We start from the raw sequence: 11420 nt of genomic DNA on the forward strand, positions 1-11420 counted from the left end.
AATCTGGTTGCTGAATGTTAAAGACAATTCTATGCTTGTAGATGTTGTGCCCCTGTAATAAACAGTGGCTAATCAAAGCAAAAACTACTTCGATTTAAAAAAAAAAATAATAATAATTCCGTGACGGCCTGTTTAATTCATCATGAGCACAGAATCACTCATGTGGGTAATTTATCCATAGCAAAAGCTTTCCTGACTTGTGAAAACACCTGACAAAATATTTATGGCACTAATCGTGATTTCATTGGAGGTGGATTTTTGGTGATTATGAAGTAATTTAATAAGCTTGCTTGTGTGTGTATATACGGTTTTATTTGTTCAAACGACATTAGTTGAATTCCCTCGGGGTGATTGGATGCAGTTTGCTTAAAGTCGACAGCTACGTCCTGTGTGTTAGAAATTCATTTCTGCTCAACGCGACAAGACTGAGTTCGATATTCAATGTATTTAAAGGCGCGTCAAGCGGAAAGACCTTTGATTATTTTCGTCTAATGCTAAAGTATTTGCTGAAGACGCAGTGTTTGAGTGCAACAAAATACGTTTCGTTATCTTCATTAAGACTCACCGCAGCATTCAGAGGCACTAAGAAAGATGTAGCCTGCGCGTAACCGCGTCTGGATTGAGAGAGAGAGAGCTCAGACTGAGATTAGATATTGACAGGGACCAATAGAATAAAGCCAAGACTGACACCTGCATAGTACAACAAAATTATATGAATGGATCGAGCACATTTGTCATTTTCTTGTCAAGAAAAAAGGACAAACGTAAACACTATTGTACCTACATGACTGACATTAATGGAGTACTTGATTTTTTGGTGCACAGAATTGTTTTAATATCATGGGCGTTTTGACTGGCCAATCATGCTTTACCACATGGGCTGATGTGTGTTTATGCTTACAGCATGCAAAAAAAAAAAATTTAAATATAATTTTGAATGTATTAAAAATGTATATCTTGTGTGCATGCTTAAAATGAATCCAAATGCCCTTATACAGTCTGAAATTGTCTACAGATCCATGTCAAAGTAAAATGATACAAGTACAGACGTTTTTGGTGTCTATTTTACTCGGAACATATCAACTTTCAAGTTGCGCATTAAGATTATCAAATGAGTTGGAGGAGAATTTCTATTGCAGACAGTGATGTAAAAATTGAGTAATGACTAGATGATGAGGGCAGACTATTCCATCCAAAATTCCACTCCATAAATGGACAAATTCAGTGTTGTTTGTGATCAGTTAGGTCAGACATATGCCTCGTGCCTCTGGAAAAGCTGCCTTCTTCTGAGATCATCCTCCTCATCATGAGGAAAGCTGCCATAATCATTCATGCTTCTGCACTGTTGCTTTTAGATCCATTTCTGTGCATTTATTTCTTACCTTTTCAGCGCAAAACACCAGTGACCCTAGTTGCCCCTTAACAATTGTGTGAGTGTGAATACCTAAAAGGAAACAGGCAAACAGATCAATTTGTCCTGGAATAATTTGTAAGTTTGAATTGAATATAGATCCTTTTTGCCTTACCAAAACATTGTTTGTTAAATGTCAACGTGTCTCGATTTCTAAATGTCTTTCCATAATTGCTATTGATGGACAGCTGTGCATTGCACCTAATCAAAGTTTTGTTCATAGAGACAAAGGCCTGGATTTGGAAGCCATCCAAGTTCACAAGCAATTGAGTCTCATACATTGAATCAGATATGAATGCTATATAATTGCAAGATATGCATACGGTCTCTTCTCATGGTTGTGCAGAGGTTATAGGCCTACTTAAATATTCTACACTTTACATCAGTGTTGAAAGCCATATAAGCTCCTTACTTTACTATAAGCAGTCAATTATTAGTTTTATTTATAGAAATGTAAACATAAACACTGTCCTATCAGATGACATTCCCTGCTACCATTCAACAGTGGGCATGATTCCATTCCCATAAATTGGACCCATGCAGAGTAAGTAACGTAAAGCAAGACATCAAGCGGAGAATTAGGTTTCCCTTTTGCCTGTTTTCCCTGGTGACTCTGTCCATTTACATTATAATTTCAAATGCCACATTGCTGGGTGTTTTATACCATTGTTGGGGTATCAGAGTGTCCGCTGAGACCACGACCCTTGGCAATTTCTTATAATTAGCATCCCCCATCTTGCCAATAACCGAAAGGATTCCATCCCAATCTTAATCCATGCTAATTTGGCCTGCGCACCTCCAGGTGTTCTTTCCCAATGCATGCATTGGAATAAAGCTGCATGCTGGGCACCATTATGACTGATGTGACTTTTTTATCCTGCTGGGAATTCAAGTTATCACAGTTCTTATTATTAGATAAGAGTCAAATAAACATCTCTTTCTCTGTCTCTCTCTCTGATCTTCAACTTCCCAGTGACTGCATGTCCACAAGACAATAATCTTCGAAGACATTGAAGGTCAAAGTTAATGTCAATCTAATAATGAATATTGGAGAAGGATTTATGAATGGCAGAAGTAGGCTACAGACCAGCATAGAAAGTGTAATTTTAAATGAAGCGAGAACACATGCATTCTGTTGGTAGCCTAGCCTATATGGATTCGTACATTTAACCTCCACGTTATGATAATATGGAGGAAACAGAATTCAAAACAATCTTTACGCTTTTGCCCATTTAGCCACATTGTCTGTCTGGAAATCTCGTTAAACGTGTGATGAGAAAAACCGAGGATTGTTGTGTTTCATGAAACCGGCAAAGCAATTTTCTAGGAAACCTGCGTAACAGGAGGGAGGAGATTATGAATAAAACTAAGGTCATTAAATCGGGCCGCATTGCTCCCAGCGAAGCGGAGACGAAATGTAAAAACACCTAAAGTGACAAACTCAACACAAATCTGGCTGATACATTTAAATAGATTCAGCTGCAGCGCCGCTGTTTGAATAACAGGGATACTAACACTAAATCAGACGACAAACCGCCTGGAAAATAGATTCATGGAGTAATGAGATTTTTCCGGTTTTATCTAGCTGACAAATTTTGTCCTAAAGTAAATATTTTGAAGATAATTGAACTGATTAGCTACTGCTCGCTTGCTCATCTGAATTTCTGAACAGCGTTGTAAAACAGAATACACTTTCCACAATGCACAATTTAAATCATTATTCAGTTTGTCGAGTGATATTACAAACAACGTCACGAGTTGTTAATGCAAATTATCTCGTATCCATTGCATTTAGATTGAAGTCAAAATAAACGTCCGTTTTTTTCAACACTGAGTGTCTGTGAGGCTCCAAATATTGAAAATAAGGCAAATATAAACTTCCAAACACATATCTAAATCATATCAGTTGCACGAGTTTAACGAATGTGATATAAACACATAAAAACAACGTTTTACCGATAACACGCGAATGAAGGTTTTGTTGTTGTTAGTAGCCTAATAGTATTGTGCTCTCTCGCGGTACAAAACGAGATCATAATCTGGGTCCATCGAATGAATTCTTAAAAGCGCGTGCTGTTGACAGAAAACCATCTGTTTACGTTCCTGCCTCTGACAGAACCTTAAATATGCTTTTAATTAAGGACGGGATGAAGCTGTAGACCTCATGATGAGCAATAATTACAAATTACACTACGAATCCGACAGATGTGACAAGGGGCCTTCGTCTGTAATGGGGAGAAAATAAAAGACAACGAAGTTGCACTGAATTCATCTGGTGCTTTGTGAAACACCGTCTTTGATTATCTTCTTCTCCGTCATGATTGTTTTCATATTTCTTTGACATCCATTGATTTGGAGGCAGCTGTAAGACTTTGTCACAAGAGAGAGGAGCAGTCACAACGCATTAGTCTGATGGCATAACTCGAACGTTGGGGCCCTACAGAGCGCATGTTGAGAGACCATGTGATGGCTTGTCTTGGCTCCCACATAAATGAATAAAAGGTCTAATTAGTCAATTTTTAGTCACTTACAAATCTGATATACGATAATTTAGATTCTGACGCTCATTGCTTCATCACTCATTACTGTAAACTATTATATGATTTAGGCCTATAGGCCTTATGGGTGATTTCTACAAAGAATAACTAAGCATAAACACCGCTGAAATTCACCCGCTGAAAACTGAAATAGAAGAATACACGTGCATAACAGTCTTGTCAGTTTACTTACAATGTCTCTGTGGTTGTTTTCAGCTCAAATTAATTTGTATTATCATTTTTGAGAGTAGGCTATGCAGTAAAGTTGAAACAACCCAAAATGGCTGGACTGTAAACTTGAATTCATGTATTTATTTTTACTTATTTTTATCTTTATCTTTTAACAAAAATACCATGCTGAAAATTAATCATTTTAGCCTATACTTTGAAACTTTTAAGCGATTTTAGCTTAACCAAAACATGTAAAACAAGCTAAATGTCTATTTTTGTAAGTATTTTATACAGTTTTTTTTACAAATAGGCTACTCATACTTTCTACTTAGCTAGTGAAATATGAATAACTGAATGCAAAAAAAAAAAAAAAAAATGTGTAGGCCTATATGTTTTGCTGTTATTTGCCTTTTAGACATGGATGTATGTCGTTTCTGAATTATATAAAGACACTGTTTTTCGTGAGTTATAGTAAATCCGTGAGAGACCGTGCTTAGAAGTTTATAGGGCTATTTTACTGATTACGTTAGAATACGTGCAACTTTAAGTTGCATTTTCCTCATAACGTTATACTGATGTTTCGCCTGATGCATGTAGTGACTAATAAAAAGGTATCAATGTATGATGAGTTGTAGAATATGCATGTCGCTGTGTGGATTTCTGCATTCGTTTGACTGTGGACGGTACCGATGCTTCAGTCAGTGCGAGTTGGGTTAATCGCCTCCAACAATGCTTGATCGCCCTCTAGCGGTTCATCTGCAACAGAGGAACACAGAGAAAAAGAGATTAAAGCATGCTCAATGAATTAAAACACTAAGTCAACACACGTGCACAAATCAAATGAAGTAACAACAAAACATAGCCTGATTTGAACACAAATGCGTATTCAAATGGCACTAAAATGTAATGTTAGACGCCTCGCTCTGCTTCCAACACAATATAATCAATATGTAAAAATCCCAAACCCGTTGTTTCTCTTGCAAGCGAAACTCAAACTCACTGAGGCCAAATGTCTTTGCAGCTATCCTATGGGGGAAAAACATTCGCCTATATATATAGCCTGTAGATGTGCTTCCACGCGCTTTTGTAATTATGCGTTCTGACATATGCATAATCAGTTCTTAAAGATGTATGTTACGTAATTTACAGGAATTAGTATCGTGGACGGGCTGATTTCTGTTGACTTCTTCAATGGTGAGGCGCTCGTGGTGCTGAAAGGACAGCGACAAGTAATAAAGCGACCGGGTGCCAATAATGGGGATGGGGAGGGAAAGTAAGGGGGTTAGGGGTGTTAATCGTTTAACATATAAGGAGGCCTATACATAAAACAACATTTTATTAACCAAGAAAGTTAGTCAGAATGCGCTAAAATAGGCGCTCAAAAATAACTTTCAACTGAGACGATGTTGGTTACGTTGAATTCGCCTTTAACATTAGCCTACTTGTCTCTGTCTTTTAAATCTATTGAAATCTTAACGTTGTGTATGGTATTTGTTATTATGGACATATTATAGGCTATGCTACATTTAAAATCACGTGACACTCTGAGGATGTGTTGTGTTAGGAAAAACGGAATTTACAGTTTAAAGCAGTTTATCAGTTTTTCCTTTTTCTTTGCATCACTTGAGTTTCACAGCTAATCCACGAAGTTTGCGGAACTATTTTTTGATAAATAGTGTGCACAGTGTGCTTCGGGACCTTTTGGATGGTAATGCCCAGTCAATTACATTTCTTTCGAGATCATTAAACACAAATCCGGCTTGTCTTTTAACAAGGCATTCCCGTGTTTTAATGAGGGTCGGGGAAGGTTAGAGTTACTTTTAATGGACGCTTCTCCCCCCCTTGCAGCATCACTGTTCAGTGTGCTAGACTGTATTTTACGCGTCTGCGTGTGTTTGCTTATGCCAAAACTTTTAGCAAATACGAATTCTTACCCTTTAACAGAAACAGAGATTTAAAGGATTTTAGGGTCAACTAAAAATTATGTTATCATTTACTGTCCCTCAACTTGTTCCAAACCTGTATGAGTTTCTTTTGTCTGGTGAACACAAAAGAAGATATTTTAAAGAATGTCAGTACCCAGACAATTGGTCCCCATTAACTTCCATAGTCTTTTTTCCCCCTTAAGTCAACTGGGGACCATCAATCTTTTGTGTTCAGCAGAAGAAAAGAAACTCATACAGGTTGGGAACAAGTCGAGGGAGAGTAAATGATGACAATTTTCATTTTAGGGTGAACTATTCCTTTAATATTATTTAGGATAATTTAGGATATTTAGGATAGCCTATCATAAATCCTTCCTTCACGCATACAATCACACACTCCAACATTTTATCATGTTGAACACTATTGTCAATGCACTTCACTAGTCATCAGCTGTCGTGTAACTAGAATGCAATTTCTTCTCGATTCTGACATGAGAGCTGTGCACCGGTCTATAGTGAGCAAAAGAATTGCAATGTCTAAGTCATGTTTCGGTGTTCAAGGCCCGGTAAATTACAAAGAGAGAGCGATTGATTTCTGCAGTCGTTTCATGATTCATTGCATTGCATTAATTCTGTAGGATGACATGCATGAAATACACTGTTGTCTCAACACTGATGAGGAACTGAGCTCAAAGTGATACCAGATCTGATGTACTTTTAAGAGTAATTGGTTAGAAAATGGCTACACGTTGTAGGAATGATGGAATTATATGAGACATTTGTCTTCTTGTTGATTTCACCTCTAATATACACAGCAAAATACATCAGCTTATCAGTCATTTATCATTTGAGGTACAACTTTTCCCTTTAAGCTATAGCTGTTCCTTATCGATTTCAAGCCACGGTATTACATTTAAATTGTTTTATGGTAGATTGCAGATTTTCTTCACTGATTATTTAAAAAAAACTGTGTCAAGCTAGCATAAGTCGGTGATGATCTCTACTAAATGAGGTGCTCCACGCTTGGCTAATGATGCTTAATGAAGTATTCGGAAAAGTGAAATTATCATTCAAAAATGTGGCAGGAAGAGGCAAACAATCTGAAGGGTTGTAACACTCAACCACTCAGCAGCCCAAAGAACAAAAGTATCATGCTGAAAATTAAACTAATGATGAAAAAATATGCATTAATTTTGCATTTGAGAGGACATGGAAAATGTCAGACATATTTAAAAGGTTAATCTTTAATGCAACCACTAATAAACACAGCAGGGGAAAAGGAAAAATTAATCAAGTGTTCTTTCACTGGACATATTAAATAATCTTATAAATTAATAACTGTCTGCCCGGCAGTGTTTTTCTCCCCCTAAATTAAGTAATTATCTTTCATGTGTAGGAGGCTCAAATCGAAAGATTTGTGGACAATACAGAAAGGGTCCGTAGTTATTTTTACATTTGTTCCGAGACATCTTTACGCTTTGGCTAAAACATTTTCATTGAGTTGAAATGTTTGCCGTCAGATCATTATGTTGGGTTCTGTGTGACTGGATTAAAGGGATCATTATACGCATACTCATGCATAACACAAAAAGAAGATATATGTTTGAACTATTTTTGTCCGTGTGAAAGTCAATGGTGTCCAACACACCCCATTTTTTTCTTCATTAATCTTTCTTCGTGTTCCACAGAAGAAAGAAAGTCATACAGGTTTGGAACGACACGAGGGTGAGTAAATGATGACAGAATTTTCATTTTTGGATGAAGTATTTCTTTAATCTTCACGGAGATGCTAAGAGAACCAGCACTAATGTTTTGCTACGACTTGAAATTGTCAGAACATGATGGATGTGGATCATCATGCTTTACAGAAGGCTGGGGTGAAGTTTGCTGACATTTAAAAAAGCTGTAAGTTGGACCCAAACTTTCATTTTTTTTTAACCTTGACTATTGATCAAATACATACTTTGCCATTGATTTAACAACTTTAAGATTGTCCTCCACTTTCTAAGCACTCCACTCGAGCTGAGTCTTTTTTGATGTATGAGTGGGAAAAGTTTGCTCTAGGTGACGGGCTAAGGTCATGCTTATGTTATTGAACTCAGTGCCAGGCACGTATGCAGGGAGCGAGAGAAGGACTTGGAACAAAAGCGGATTCACCCGCTAGGCAGCATATGCCTCCACACTGCCATTCCCTACAGGCCTACAGCACACATCCAGTCAGATCTGCCGCTCTATGCCCAAAAAATAGCTCTCTGCTCTTGTAACCACATACTGCAGACCTCTCAGTATAAAGAACACACTCCGTTGTGTGGGATACGGAAGGACAAACTATTATTGTTGGCTTCCTAGTACTCAAAGATTGAGGTTTTCAGTCAGTAGGCCACTAAATGTGTCACATATTGAGTTAAAAATAAACTTAATAAACTATATGTATAAATATATTAGTGCTGTCAAATCGATTAATCGCGATTAATCGATTAAAAAATGTATCAAGTGTTCTTTCACTGGACATATTAAATAATCTTTTAAATTAATAACTTTCTGCCCGGCAGTGTTTTTCTCCCCCTAAATTAAGTAATTATCTTTCATATTAGTGTAGGAGGCTCAAATCGAAAGATTTGCGGACAGTACAGAAAGGGTCCGTAGTTATTTTTTTACATATGTGTACTGTGTATAATTATCAAGTATATATAAATACACACACATTCATGTATATATTTAAGGAAAAGTTATATTTATATATAAATTATTCAATTAATTAATGTAAAATGTGTACCTTGAATGGCTTTGGATAAAAGCGTCTGCCAAATGCATAAATGTAAATTTATTCATATTTATGTATAATATAAATTATATAAATATATATACAGTATATACATGCAATTTAAAAAAATATATATATGAATGTGTATTTATATACATAATAATTATACACAGTACGCACACATATATTATGTAAACACAAGCTTTTCTTTTGGTTGCGATTAATCGATTTGACAGCACTATATATATGAATTCCTTCTGACGGTTTTCTTTAAAAATTTTGTCAGGCTCCTATAGGTTTCTACCTAAGTACCGGTACTTCTGAATGGGCTGAGGCTGGGATTTAGTGGGTTTGAAGTGAAAGTATTTCATGAACGTATCCTATGTGCGGCGAGCATTCACTCAGTATCATCCTCTCATTTTTGACTGAGGTGGCTTTTAGAGGCTTTTGCACTGGAAGTCTTAATATATATTACTTTACTAAACTTATATTAATACTAACAAGCGTAACTCTCACAATGAAAGCAGTACTGTAAAATCAATTCATTTAAAATATACTTTCCTAATTATCCTTGTTTCGGCCTGCCATGAAATATGAGGCTTTTATACACTCATTACAAGGCTGTTTTCTTACAGTCGCCAGAAGAGTTCCCATGAAAGATATTCTGTCCATTGCTCTCTGCGGTGTGACCTTAAGCACAATGGGGATCCCATGCTGCCCAAAGCACCTATTAATAACACAGAAATGTGATTATTCATGGTAGACGTCTTAGCTTGTGTAATCAATGAAGCATTGTCCTCAGTATGATGAAGATTTCTGTCAGATAGAATAGCCCTCACCTGAACAAATATTTTAAGGGGAGTCACAACCTTTTTGTTTCAACTGCTCATCCATGCACTGTAGAATTTAAAATGATTGATATTTAAACAAAATAATTAACAGCGTATTAGTGTAGGCCAGAATTTACACAGCAAAAATGTATTTTCATGATTTTTTTATCTTTTGTTAAATCAACGTAAAAAAAAATGTTAATGCAACAATTAATTATCTATTTCAATGAATTCAATGTAACTTTTTTAAGTTAAACCAACAATAATGTTTTATTTGCTTGTATATATTAGTATACGTTTTTTTTTTTTCAGGCACTGCTACTGACCATTCACCCGCTGCAAAAATAAACTAGGGTTGTAGGTGTGTAAAGCCAGAGTGTGCTCATGCTGAAAGCTTATGGGCTGTAGAAGGCCTTCTGGTTGGAGTATTATCAGCATATGGGACTTCTGATCCTATCACTCACATTTACCTCCAACACCAACTGTGCATCTGTTCCCGCCATGCTGCATATCCAGCACGCTGCTCAGCCCTGCAAAGCCAGATGTGCCGCGGTTTAACCGCACACACACATCTTATGAAAGTGGGCACTGAGTCCAGGCGGATTGGACTATGATAGAGCTTGAATGAAGGAAGTGGTTGATCACTTGTAGTTCGGTTCTCTTGGTTTGTTTGGTCCTGGTTCGCTTAGCATTCACACTTTTATTATCAACACCAAACATAAAGATAAAAAACAAAAACAAAAAAACAGCTCTTATGATGTGTATTTTGCGACTGAACTTACCTTACATCCGGTGTTCTGGGCTAAATGCGCTCAATGGTATTTTTACCAGCTGAGAAAATGTGTAAAGGAGTCAAAACAGCGTCAGAAATTCCTCTGTTGCACACATACGATGATCTTCTGGAAGAAGATGGTTGTTCCGATGACTGTCCCAGACTGTAATGGGCAACGTAGCTCCTCTATGATGCGAGAAAGCAGGGCTGCATCCGAAATCCCATAGTTCATAGTATGCAAAAAACAGTATGTAGTATGTCAGAATTCACAGTACTCATAAAAGAGTAGGCAAAAAGAGATTCCGAGATTCGGAAGTTTGCATACGATGGACACTTACTATCATACAATGGATTTGTGAATGGAAGTGAAGCGACGCAACTGACACTGGTTGGTCACATGACAATGACAACATGATGAATGTAGTATGCATGTAGTATATTAGCAATGTTTTCATCATTATTTGAATGCGTATTTTTAAGTATCGCATCAGAAACGATTAATGGACATGGCAAATTTCGAGAAACAAAAATTATGCTCACTTGAGGTGGTTTTTAACTTGTGTGAAAAAGAGTCATTGCAAATAATGGGAGATGGAAATGCATTTGAACATTAGCGAAAATTAAACCCATGCGAGTAATCCACTGTTTCTGCTGATACCACCATCATCCGCTTAAACAACTTGATGGAAATGCACCTAATCCGCATTTGTTTGTTTTTTCTCTTCTTTTGCGAACTTTGAAAAGACTTGCTTCACGTTTGGATTGAAACCCAATTTTAGAGTCATATCTTGTAACATCACACCCTGTTTTTGGTTTATTTTGTTGTTTTAGGTCTGTTTTGTGTTCATATTTCAGTTGAACCACACCCAAGTTTGTTTAGAAGCAGACCGAGACCCCCGAGAATGTAGATCTCGGTCCGCTTGTTTGGTGCGCACCAGGGTTGGGATGGCAGCGTTCACGCTTATTCAAATGAACCGCACTAAGAGTGTGAACACACATTAAAGGTGCTG

This window comes from Gobio gobio, assembly GCF_949357685.1.
Source record: "Gobio gobio genome assembly, chromosome: 25".
Classification (NCBI taxonomy): Eukaryota; Metazoa; Chordata; class Actinopteri; order Cypriniformes; family Gobionidae; genus Gobio; species Gobio gobio.